The 12,743-nt window shown below is 45.7% G+C and overlaps 2 pseudogenes; one reads left to right on the top strand and one right to left on the bottom strand.

The window, feature by feature from the left end:
- Window positions 1-2,957: 2,957 nt before the first annotated feature.
- Window positions 2,958-3,627, bottom strand: LOC109731219 (gamma-aminobutyric acid receptor-associated protein-like 2 pseudogene; annotated as a pseudogene).
- A 2,392-nt stretch (window positions 3,628-6,019) lies between these two features.
- On the top strand, window positions 6,020-6,899 carry LOC142861169 (transcription factor JunD-like; annotated as a pseudogene).
- The last annotated feature ends 5,844 nt before the right edge of the window (window positions 6,900-12,743 follow it).

Here is a 12,743-nt window from a genome sequence, read left to right as displayed (position 1 = left end):
TGACCCTGACGCTGACCCTAACTGTGACCATGACCCTGTCGCTGACCCTGACCTAGACACAGACCCTGACCTTAACCGTAACACTAACACCTAACCCTAACCCTAACCCTAACACTAACCCTACTCTAACCCTAACCCTGACCCTGATCCTGACCCTGACCCTTACTCTAACCCTGACCCTGATTCTGACACTGACCCTGGCTCTGACCTTGACCAGGACCTGGACCCTAGCGCTAACCATGACCATGACCCTGATGCTGACCATGAAGTTATAAGTCTATAACTTCATAAAGAAGTTCCAAAAGCCAAAAATTAAAGTGACTTACACAAAGAAATGAGAATTTGCATTGATAATGCAGTTGCTGTTCTCTGAGGAATGAAGCATTTTGTAGAGTTTCGTAGAAAACACACCTAAGGTACAATAAGTTATTACACAAAAACGTCCCAAGGAAAATATTCACATTGACTTACACAGAGATGCCAAAATGTGCATTCCTTACACACTTGCAGTTTCTGAGAATGGAAGCAGTGTATACAGTTCTTAGCAAACAAGGCTAAGTTTCAATAAGTTATATCATACAGATATTATAAAGACACATATTTACAGTTACACAAAGAAGTCACAATGTGCATTGATTATAAACTTGTGTCTCCCAGACAACTGAACAAGTGTTTATAGTTTGCCTTCACATTCGTAAAACAACCATAAGTTTCTCTCTAAGGATCTCCATAAAGAACCCTATGCGTAACCATGGCTCAAAACCTTAGCCCTAATCGTAGCTCAGCCCTTAACCCTTACCTGAACCCCAAACCTAAACCTAACCGTAACCATTCCCCTGGCGCTACCACGAAACCCTGCTTCTGACCCTAACCCTAGTGCGAAACCCAAACTCTAAAGCTGACACTATCCTAGCAATACGTTGACTACATGTTTGCTTCCTCTGAATGATAAGTGCTTATAATGGCCTGTGAATCGGACAGAGTAACAGCGTACACTTTCATAAAGAATTTCCAAATGCAATATTTAGAGTGAGTTCACAATGAAGTGAGAAATTGCATTGAGTAGTGAAGCTGTGTGTAGAGTTTCATAGAAAAACAGGAATAAGGCACAATGAGAAATGACATATATAACTTCCAAAAGTAAATATTTACAGTGACTTACAAAGGAAGCCTCAATGTACATTACTAACACACTTGCTTTTCTCAAAAAACGGAATCAGTGCATAGAGTTATTGGAAAACAACGCTAAGATTCAATGAGTTACATCATAAAGATAATCAAAAGATACGTATTTACAGTTACATATAGAGTGACAGTGTGTATTGATAGGAAACTTGGGTTTCCCTCACTACTGAACCAGTGTTCGTAGTTTCTCGTCATATTCATACATCAAACATAATGTTCGTTCTAAGGATATTGATATGGGACCCTAACCCTAACGCTGGCTCAAAAGTCTAACCCTAACCCTAGCTCCACATTTAGCCCTAACACTAACCTTAACGATAACCCTAACTGTAACCATACCCTAAACCTAACCGTATCCGTAACCCTAACCCTAACTCTAACCCTACCCTAATATTAACCCTGAACCTGACCCTGACCCTAACCCTGACCCTGACCCTTACCCAAACCCTGACACTGATTCTGAACCTGACCATGGCTCTAACATTGACGCGGACCCTGACCCTAACGCTAAACATGACTCTGACCCTTACGCTGACGCTAACCATGAACTTGACCCTGTTGCTAACTCTGAACTTGACACTGACCCTAACCGTAACCCTGACCCTGACCTGTATGCTAACACTAACCCTAACACCAAACCCTAACAATAACCACTAACCTTAACCCTAACCCTAGCTCTGCATTTAACCCTAACCCTAACCCTAACCATAAATCTAACCCTATTCTAACCCTAACTCTGAACCCGACCATGACCCTGATCCTTACCCTAAACCTGACCCTGATTCTGACCCTGACCCTGCTTCTGACCTTGACCAGGACCCTGACCCTAATGCTAAACATGACCCTGATGCTGACCCTAACCATGACCATGACCCTGTCACTGATCCTGAACCTGACGCAGACCCTGACCTTAACCATAACACTAACACCTAGCCCTAACCCTAACCCCTAACCCTAACCCTAAGCCTAGCTCTGCATTTAACCCTAACCCTAACCTTAACCATAACCCAGATCGTAACCTACCCTAACCCTAACCTAACCATAACTCTAACCCTACTCTAACCCTAACCCTGACCCTGATCCTGACCCTGTACCTCATTCTAACCCTGACCCTGATTCTGACCCTGACCCTGACTCTGACCTTGACCAGGACCCTGACCCTAACGATAACCATGACCTTGACCCTGACGCTGACCCTGAACCTGTCGATGAACCTGACCTTGACGCTAACCTTAAGCATAACCCTGACACTGACCTTAACCCTAACCCTAACCCTATCCCTAACCCCTAACCCTAACCCAGCCCTTAAACCTAACCCTAATACAAACCCTAGCCCAGCCCTTAACCCCAACCCTTACCCTAGTTGAAAACCCTAAACCGCTCCCTATTTATGTCCTTCACCGTATCCCTAACCTTAACATTAGCCCAGCCCTTCCTAACCCTAACCCTAAACCTAGCTCAAAATTCTACCCCTCTTTTTATCTCTGACCTTCACCCCAACCCTAAACTGAACACTAAACCCTGAGTCTAACCCTAAGTCTGCCTAAGTCCTTGTCTAGGAGAGTGTTTCCAACTTTTTCCTCTAGAATTCTGATAGTTTCATACTTTAGGCTTAAGTCTGTTATCCAGCGTGAGTTGATTTTTGTGAGAGGTGAACGGTGTGGGTCGTGCTTTAGCCTTCTACAAGTGGCTATCCAGTTTTCCCAGCACCATTTATTGAAAAGGGATTCTTTTCCCCAGTGTAATCATTAAATATGATTTCCAGAAGAACAAGTTCCCTGGAGAGTATAGCCATGAAGATAATGCACAAAAGGAAAAACTTAAAATAAAACTCTGTATGATGATTTACTAGTCTAAGGAAACAAAACCTTCCCATATATTAAGAAATAAATCCAGTTACAATGGCACTAATAGGTCTTTGTGGAGAGGCTCTGGTATAACAACTGAAAATGGCTAGCTATTTACGAGATACACAAGCAGGAACAGTGCACCTAGCCCAGCATTGGCCCTCAGAAGCCGAAAGTGTTCTCTCCGCTGTAGGCCACATACAAGAATCCATATTCATTTTTTCTTTCTTGTAAAGCTGTCCCATAGTTAGGTTGGACTGTGGGACTGTCTTATCCACAAACAGGAAGATAGCCTTTTCAGAAGGAAGCTGGATCCTTTTCCTGATGATCCACATGAACTGAGCCACAGTGATATCAGATGGAACTAAGTACTTCGTTTGTCAATGTCAACAATCTGAGAGCCTGAGACCTTTTCCACAATCACTGGAACCCGGTCAGGATATTTCGCTCGGATCTTCGAGGATTGCACACATCTGTGTTCCAGTGAGTGGTCCTCCTTGGACATCCACTTCATGGCGGCGACGGGAAAGGGACGGACCGGCTCTCGGAGCCGCGGAGCTCGGTGCACCAACCAGAACAACGACAGCAGAGGAAGCAGAGGAAGCATACATTGTATCTTTTATCTCTTTGGGATCAGTTGTGATATCTCCTTTTTTGTTCCTGATTGAGCTTATGAGTGATTTTTCTTTTCTACTTTTCATTAGCTTAGCCAGTGGCGTGTCAATTTTGTTTATTTTTTCAAAGAACCAACTTTTTGTTTGTTAATGTCCTGAAATGCTTCCCTGTTTTCAATTTGGTTTAGTTCTGATTTGATCTTGTTGATTTCACTTCTTCTGGGTTTGGGGCTGGTCTGTTCTTCTTTTTCCAGCTCTTTGAGTCGTTTCATTAGACTGTCTATTTGTGATCTTTTTGACTTTTGGTTATAGGCATTTATGGAGATAAACTTTCCTCTCGGAACTGCTTTAGCTGTGTCCCAGAGGAGTTGATATCTTGTCTCTCCATTGTCATTTTCTTCATAGAATTATTTAATTTCCATCTTGATTTATTATTTATTATTATTTATTTAGTTAGTTATTTTATTACTACATTTATGAAGTTATCATTTAGTAGGAGATTGTTTAATTACTGTAGAAAGGTGAGTTTCTGTTACAGTTGATTTCTACTTTTATTCCACTCTGATCTGAGTAGATACATGGTATGATTTCTATTTGTTTAAATTTCTTGAGGTTTACTTTGTGTCCTAGGATATGGTCAATCTTAGAGAATGTCCCATGTGCTGATGAGAAGAATGTATATTCAGTGGATTTGGGGTAGAATGTTCTGTAAATGTCAGTCAGTTCCAATGGTTCTAGAGTTTTGAGTCCATTATTTCGTTATTTTTTGTTTGGAGGATGTGTGTGGTGCCCTCAGTGTGGTATTGAAATCTCTGGTAATTATGCAGTTGCTATAGATCCATTTGCTTAGATCCCGTAAGGGCTGCTTTATGAATCTTGGTGCACCTAATTTGAGTGCCTATATATTTAAAATTGTTATCTCTTCTAGTTGAACTGTGCCCTTCACTATTATATAATGACCCTCTTTGTCTTTCACTACTTTTTTTGGTTTAAAAACTAAATCGTCTGAAATTAGAACGGCAACGCCAAGCTTCTTTTGGTTTCCACTTGCTTGGAATACTGATCACCCTTTTACCTTTAGTCTATATGAATCCTTGCAGGTCAGATGTGTTTCCTGAAGACAGCATATACTTGGCCTGTATTTTCTTATCCATTCAGCCAGCCTATGTCTCTTGAGTGGAGAGTTTAAGCCATTCACATTTATTGAGAGTACTAATAGGTAAGGTAGATTTCTGTTCATTCTGTTGGGTTTGATGTTGTTGCTATGATTTCTGTCTTGAGCAATTGTAATATCTTTGGGGTTTTTTGTTTTTATATTCGTGGGTTATTATTTTTGATGTTCCATGCGTAACACTGTTTTGAGTACTTCTTGTAGGGCTAGTCTTGTCTTGGTAAATTCGCTGAGGCGTTACTTGTCTGGAAATGTCTTTATTTCTCCTTCATATACGAAGCTTAGTTTTGCAGGGAATAAGATTTTTAAGCCGGGCATTGTTTTGCTTCAAAAGAGTGAGAATGGGGCTCCCGTCTCTTTTTGCTTGTGAAGTCTCATTAGAGAAGTCTGGTGTTATGCGAATTGGCTTTCCCTTGTATGTTACTGGCTTCTTTCGTCTTACAGCTCTTAGAAGGGCCTCTTTAGTTGATATTTTGGTCCGTCTGATGACTGCTTGTCATGACTCTTCCTGTTTGCATTGAATCTCCCAGAGTCAATTGTGCTTTGAACCTGTATATCGAGATATTTAGCAAGGCCTGGGAAATTTTCCTCTATTATATCTTCAAATAGTTTGTCCAACCTGTGAGTGTTGTCTTCATCCCCTTCTGGTAACCCTAAGACATTAGATTTCTTCACATAATCCAATGTCTCTGTAGGCTTTGCCCATTTCTTGAATATACAGGGCTCTCATGCTCTTTTTTCTGTCTTGTGACTGTTTTCAGGAAAACGGGCTTCGGAATGTCTATTTATTTGACATATTCATCAGTAATCATGGTCTTTGGCCTTTTAACTCCAATGAATATACTAAATTTTGTTACCTTGTGTCTCTAAGCTAAATATGGCACGTAAAACATTAATATGGGACGTGCAAAATGTTCAGTGGTTGTAAAGCAACAGAATTACAACCACAAAAATTACCAAAATAGTGTTTTTATTTGATATTAAGAAATTATGGGAGCCGCCGCCAGCGGAGGGCCGGGCAGCGGCCTTGGCCTGGGCGGGCGCAAAGCCAAGCGCAGGGGGGGGGCGCCCCCCCCCACGCCGCGGGGCAGGGCCGGCGCGGCGGGGGGAGGCGGAGGATGGAAACACCCTTCTACAGCGGCAGTGGCAGCGCCAGCAGCTTCGCGTCCCCGGGCCGCTTGTTCCCCGGGGCGTCCCTGACGGCAGCGGCCAGCAGCATGATGAAGAAGGACGCGCTGACGCTGAGCCTGAGCGAGCAGGTGGCCGGCGGCGTTCAAGCTGGGGGTCGCGCCGCCTCCGGCGCCCCCAGAACCGCACCCCCCGACGGCCTGCTCGCCTCCCCAGACCTGGGGCTGCTCAAGCTCGCCTCCCCGGAGCTCGAGCGCCTCATCATCCAGTCCAACGGGCTGGTCACCACCACGCCGACCAGCACGCAGTTCCTCTACCCCAAGGTGGCGGCCAGCGAGGAGCAGGAGTTCGCCGAGGGCCTTGTCAAGGCCCTGGAGGATTTGCACAAGCAGAACCAGCTCAGCGCGGGCGCGGCCGCCGCTGCCGCCGCCGCCGCCGGGGGCCCCTCGGGCACGGCGGCGGGCTCCGCGCCCTCCGGCAAGCTGGCCGCCGCGCCCGAGGCGCCCGTCTACGTGAACCTGAGCAGCTACGCGGGCGGCGATGGTCGCCTTCGCCGCCGAGCCCATGCCCTTCCCGCCGCCGCCGCCACCCCCGGGCGCGCTGGGGCCGCCGCGCCTGGCCGCGCTCAAGGATGAGCCACAGACGGTGCCCGACGTGCCGAGCTTTGGCGAGAGCCCGCCGCTGTCGCCCATCGACATGGACACGCAGGATCGCATCCAGGCGGAGCGCAAGCGGCTGCGCAATCGCATCGCCGCCTCCAAGTGCCGCAAGCGCAAGCTGGAGCGCATCTCGCGCCTCGAGGAGAAAGTGAAGACGCTCAAGAGCCAGAACACGGAGCTGGCTTCCACGGCGAGCCTGCTGCGCGAGCAGGTGGCGCAGCTCAAGCAGAAAGTCCCCAGTCACGTCAACACCGGCTGCCAGCTGCTGCCCCAGCACCAGCTGCCCGCGTACTGAGCCGGCGTGCGGCGCGCATGCGCGGCCGCCCTCCCGAGGGGCGGGCTCCCGGGGGGGGGGGGGTTCGCGGGCGCCCGGACTCGGAGAGTGCGCGGCCCGGGACCCTCCTTTGGGCGCCCGGGACGCGGAGAGGGCACTGCCCCCGGGGACCCCCCGGAGGGAGCCCAGGATTCGGAGAGGGCGCCCCGGACTCGACAAGCTGGACCCCCTACTGGGGGGGCGAGCGCATGACCCCCGCCCTCGCGCTGCCTCTGTCCCCGCGGCAGCCGCGCGCCGCACGCACCCGCGCGTCCCAGCCGCCCTTCCTGCGCACCGCTGCGGAAGGCCCCGCGGGCCCAGCCCCGAGCCCTGCGTCTCCTTTTCCTTTTCTGACTTTGGAAGAGAGAAGGACAGAGTGTTCTATCCTGCCCTATTTATGTTTCTACTTGGGAACAAACGTCGGTTGTGTGTGTGTGTGTTTTTCGTGTGGGTTTTTTAAAGAAATGGGAAGAAGAAAAAAATCCTCTACCCCTTCCCTCGCTCCTTGCCCGCCTATATCCGAGGAGGGTCGGAAGGAGGAGTACGAGACCACGGGAGACTCCATAGGAGGAGGTCACGGAGGAGATCTGAAAGCTGGGACCCCCGGAGCAGCCCGGAGACCAGCGGGAAGTGTACGTGAATCGGCCATTTCTTCTCCACTGCATCCCGGACTGCTGGTGGGCACCCCAGTGAGTGGCGAGACCTGTAGACACCAGCCCAGCGATGACAGCTGCCAGTGAGTGGTAAGCCAGTAGCGGACGTGACAACAGGATCCGAACTCCCTTGGGGCACCTCCATGTGCACAGACCCAAGCTGCGAGGCAGACTCCATATTGCCTCCTCGTCCCCTCCCCCAACACTACCCACGGCTGCCCAGAGGGACAGAGAGACAATATAGCCACCAGCAGGAGGCACCTACAGGGAACGGGACCTTCCCATTTGGGGCCCCACAGCTGACTAAGTGGAACACAGACTGTGAGCTCCCTACCCTCCAGCCCTCCCAGGTGCTGCTGGCACGGTGATCCCAGGAGGAAGGGGCAGACCCTGAGCTTGAGAGACATAGACCCAGCGTGGGCTGCATGTGGGTGAATTGGGACTGGCACTGCTCTCCCTGGTGGGGATATAGTTTGAACTCTGGGACCCAGTGGTCAGACCTGCAGACCCCATTCTGTGCATCGAGGCCTTGCATTGCCTGGGGCAGAGAAAGGATATTTGTGACCAGCCTACTGAGGTGTGTGTGCCTTTAGGGGCAGATCAGCGTTCTAGAAGGCAACCCTCACCCCAGGGGAGGCCTGGTGGCGTGTGGTCTGGCCTGCTGGCAGAGGCCCAGGAGTAGCCGTGGAGTTGGGGAGGGTGGAAAGAGGCCAGGCCCGCTCCAGAGTGCGAGTCTCAGACAGCCCCACCCCCACACGCAGACTTTCTGACTGAGTGGGGCTATTCCAGCCCCTCACTGTCAGCTTTGCCTGGAAGCAGAGAACAGAACTTTGACCCCTGCTAACGACATTGTTGGTGCCTGACGGCAGCCCAACCCAGCTCCGCACAGACTCTCTCCTAGACTAGCCCTCACTGAAGGGGAGAAAAGGACACACCTGGAGGTACCAGGGTCCACCTACCACCTGAGGCACTAGAGTTCTGTCTACAGGAACAAGAGCTGATAACAGGCCATAAAAACAACAGCGTAGCCTGTTCCGTCAAGCAAGCGCCACCTACTGACAGGGAGGGCATCCTGCACACCCTTTTCATGACACCTACTGACTCATTATACAGGGAGTGGTCGAATCTCACCACAGACACCACCTACTGGCTCAGAAACTAAACAAGGCAACTGAATACCCAAACAAAAACCTAAAGAAAAGAAGCAACAACTGAGAGAAATGGGAAGAAATCAGCGAAGGAACTCAGGAAGTATGAAGAACCAAACGGAAAACACACCCCCAAAGAGGAGCCCCAGCCCCCTATAAAAAGGCACCAACCAAAATCAGGCAACCAAAGTAACAGAGGAATTCCGTATGTGGATCTTAAGAACAGTCTCTCATGCACCTTAGGTCTTTGCTTTGTCTCTTGTGGAGAACGCTTTCCCTTCCTCTCTTCCTAGGGCATCGCTTATCAGTTCTGATATGAAGAGTTAATACCATTCTAAAGTAGGTCTTCCCCACTCTGCCCTGACTCCATCATTCTTCATGAAAACACCTTAATGGCTCATTTTATGAAACTTTCTGATTTATAATTTATGTACTTATCACTGTACTGCCTGTCTTATTAAATTATAAGTCTTGAGAAAAAATATTTTTGTCTCTCTTGGCCATGACATTTGGGTAAAAACCAAAAAAAGATTGGGAGAGGGAAAGAGAGAAGGAAAGAGACAAAGTGAGAGAGGGAGAAACAGTGAAAATCACATAGGAAGTGAAATCCCATCAGAACAGCCTCAAATTTGAAAATGTTAGGAAAAAGCAGACTATGTATGCTATACTAAAAATTGATGTCCTATGTCCTTTTGTCATATGACAAAGGACCTTAGAGTCATGAGAAAGAGAAGATGCTACCAGGTGGAGGAAATGAAGAATAGAAAGTGTTAGAAAGAAGGTAACACTTCATTTGGATCAGATCTCAGCACGGAATGTGCAAAAGGTCATTTAACACGTAGACCTTTAAATGTTGGTGGCCAATCATATCACACAGAACCCCTGGATCTGTGAAATTGAAACCACACAGTGGCTGCTTTAGGCAAATTGGCCTACATCTGCCCACATAACTATGTGGAGTCTCTTCCTCTCTGCCTCACCATGTTAGGACACCACATTTACCTCAATTAAAATGATGAACATGTTCTTCAAACTTGGACTAATGGCACTGATAAGTGTAAAGTAAATTTAGAGGGGATAAACCAGCAGGAACCCAGTCAGAAAACAGCTGCAGGCATAGAGATATGGTTCAGACCAGTGTGGACTCAGGGGAAGCAGTGAGAAGTGGTCACATGTTGTGCACATTCAGAAGTACTTCCTGTTAGATTGGTTGGAGAATGTGAGATTATAATAGTCTAGGATTGCTCAAGTTTTTTGGTTTGTGCTAATAAAAGCATAAACTTGTTTATCAAGGTAGAGAAAGGTTTAGGCATCACTAATATATTAAATATTGCATAAAAACGTCCTGAATGAAAGTGTATGAAATGGCAAGAAGGATTAAATTTGGGTATTTTAGTCGAAGTATAGAGAACAAGTATCTCAGTAAATGAGGCTGGAATCACTACAAGTGTGAAAATAAACATTTAGATTTCATCTCATACTGTTAAAATAAATACCACATCAATTAAAGTTAAAGTGGTCAAAATATAAAATATAAAAATTATATATGCATATGCATTCAACTGGTTTTTGAAAAGGTGGTATAAAATACACAAGAGGATTCAATAGTTTCTTCAATAAATGGTACTGCCAAGACTAGATATGTAGATACAAAAAATTGAAATTGGACCCTTATCTATTAAACCATGCATAAAAAGCAACTCAAAATTGATAAAAGACTTACATATATAACCTGAAAACATAACATCTGGAAGAAATCATAGGGTAAAATTTCATGACACAGGTGTACTGGCAAAGATTTCTTGGAAATGACACCAAAAGCACTGGTAACAATAGCAAAAATAAACAAACGGGACTGCATCAAACTATGAAGTTTCTGCACAGCAAAAGAAATACTTAAAAAGGCCAGCCATGGTGGCTCACCCCTGCAATCCCACACTCTGAGAGGCCAAGGCGGGAGAATTGTTTGAGCTCAGGAGTTCGAGACCAGCCTGAGCAAAAACGAGACCCTGTCACTAATATAAATATAAATAGAAAGAAATTAGCCACACAATTAAAAATAGAAAAAAGGAGTTAGGCACGGTAGTGCGTGCCCATAGTCCCAGACACCTGGGAGGCTGAAACAGGAGGATCACTTGAGCCCAAGAGTTTGAGGTTGCTGTAAGCTAGGCTAATGCCATGGCACTCAAGCCCAGGCTAAAGAGTGAGACTCTGTCTCCAAAAAAAATAATAATAGAACATAAAAAGACAACGCAAGAAATGGGAGAAAATATTTGCAATCCACATATCCGGTAACAGGGTAATACGTAAAATATTTAAGAAAAACATTCAACTAAATAGCAGAAAAGCAATCTTATCTGAAAAAATTAATAAAGGAGCCATATGAACATTTTCCATGAAAGATGTACAAGTTGTCATCAGGTATAAAAGCAGTGCTCAACACCACTCCTCATTATGGTGATGCAAATGTAAACCACAATGAGATGTCACCTCAGACCTATTAAGGTGGATTTTCATAGAAAGGTAAAAAATAACAAGTGCTATCCAGGATTTGGACAAAAGGGTATACATAAATTGTTCATGGGATGTAAATAATATGGAGGGTCTGCAAATAAAATTAGAAATAAACTAGTCTATGATCTTGTAATCCCACTTTGTGGTATATACCCAAAGAAAATAAAATCACCATCTCTAAGAGACACATACACTTCCATGTCCATTTCAACATTATTCATAATAACCAAGATAATGAAAACAATCAGTGTCTCTTAACAGATTAATGGATAAAGAGAATGTGGCAAACATAAAATAGAATGTTATTCAACCATAAAAATACGCCATTTGCAACAACACGGATGGACATAGAGGGCATTACACTAACTGAAATAGACCAGTTATGTTTATAGCGGAACAAGGACACCTGCATTCCAAGCAACATGATGTTTGCAATATAAACTGTTCTCCCTAAGATATCTTACATAAGCTTGGTGAAACTCATGACACTTTTTTAAACAAAGTGTCCAGCCCTTTGGTCCATCCCTGAAGAACTGAGCGTCCTGGGAATTTAACCATTACAATTCAGTCGTTTCTACACATTTACTAAAAAAATGGTAATGTTTATAGATTTTTTTTTGAAAGAGGTCTCTCTGTGTTGCTAGACTGGTCTTGAACTCCTGGGCTCCAGTGATCATCAGGCCTCAGCCTTCCGAATACATGGACCACAGGCCGAGCCAACACACCAGATTTCTTTAAACATTTTTTTTAAGATTTGAAAACAAAAAGAAGCTAAATCAGGACTGTAAAAAGAATACTAAATAATTTCCCATTATAACTCATGATCTGTGCATACTTGATGAGAGGACTGAGAGGAACATTGTCCTGGTGGAGAAGGATATTCTGGTGAAACTTTCCCAGGTGTGTTCTGCTAAAGCCTTGGATAACTTTGTCAAAACACTGCCACAGTAAGCAGATATTATTGTTCTTTGGCCACGCAGAAAGTCAACCAGCAAAATGCCTTGAGCATTCAAACAACTGTTCCCATGATCTTTCCTATCCCATGAGCTGTTTTTACTTTATATAGACCACTTCTCTTGCTATCCACTGATTTACTTGTACTTCCTTCTCATGGTAGCCATTAGTGAGCTTGTAAAGGCGTGTTTCAGTGCTTGCTACAATTCCTGGGGGAGATGCTTCATGACCACGACACCGTTTAAGACGTCCCTTGATAGCTCGTCTCTTGTTGGACCAAGAGGCAGGAAGACCAGGGAAGGTCAGAGAACTTTGGCTTCTGAGGCCTTCATTTAGGATGGTTTTCTGAGCCTTATCAACATGATACTGCTTTAGACTGACAAAAAGCCTTTGGTATATTATTTCATTTCCTTTTATGGCCGAGTAGATACTCCATTTGTGTGTGTGTGTGTGTGTGTGTGTGTGTGTGTGTGTGTATCTGTATAACATTTTATTTATCCACTCATGAATTGAGGGGCACTTAAGTCGATATCACGTCTTTGCAATTGTGAATTGTG

Source organism: Microcebus murinus, chromosome 16 (genome assembly GCF_040939455.1).
Source record: "Microcebus murinus isolate Inina chromosome 16, M.murinus_Inina_mat1.0, whole genome shotgun sequence".
Lineage (NCBI taxonomy): Eukaryota > Metazoa > Chordata > Mammalia > Primates > Cheirogaleidae > Microcebus > Microcebus murinus.
This window is presented reverse-complemented; position numbering and strand designations above follow the sequence as displayed.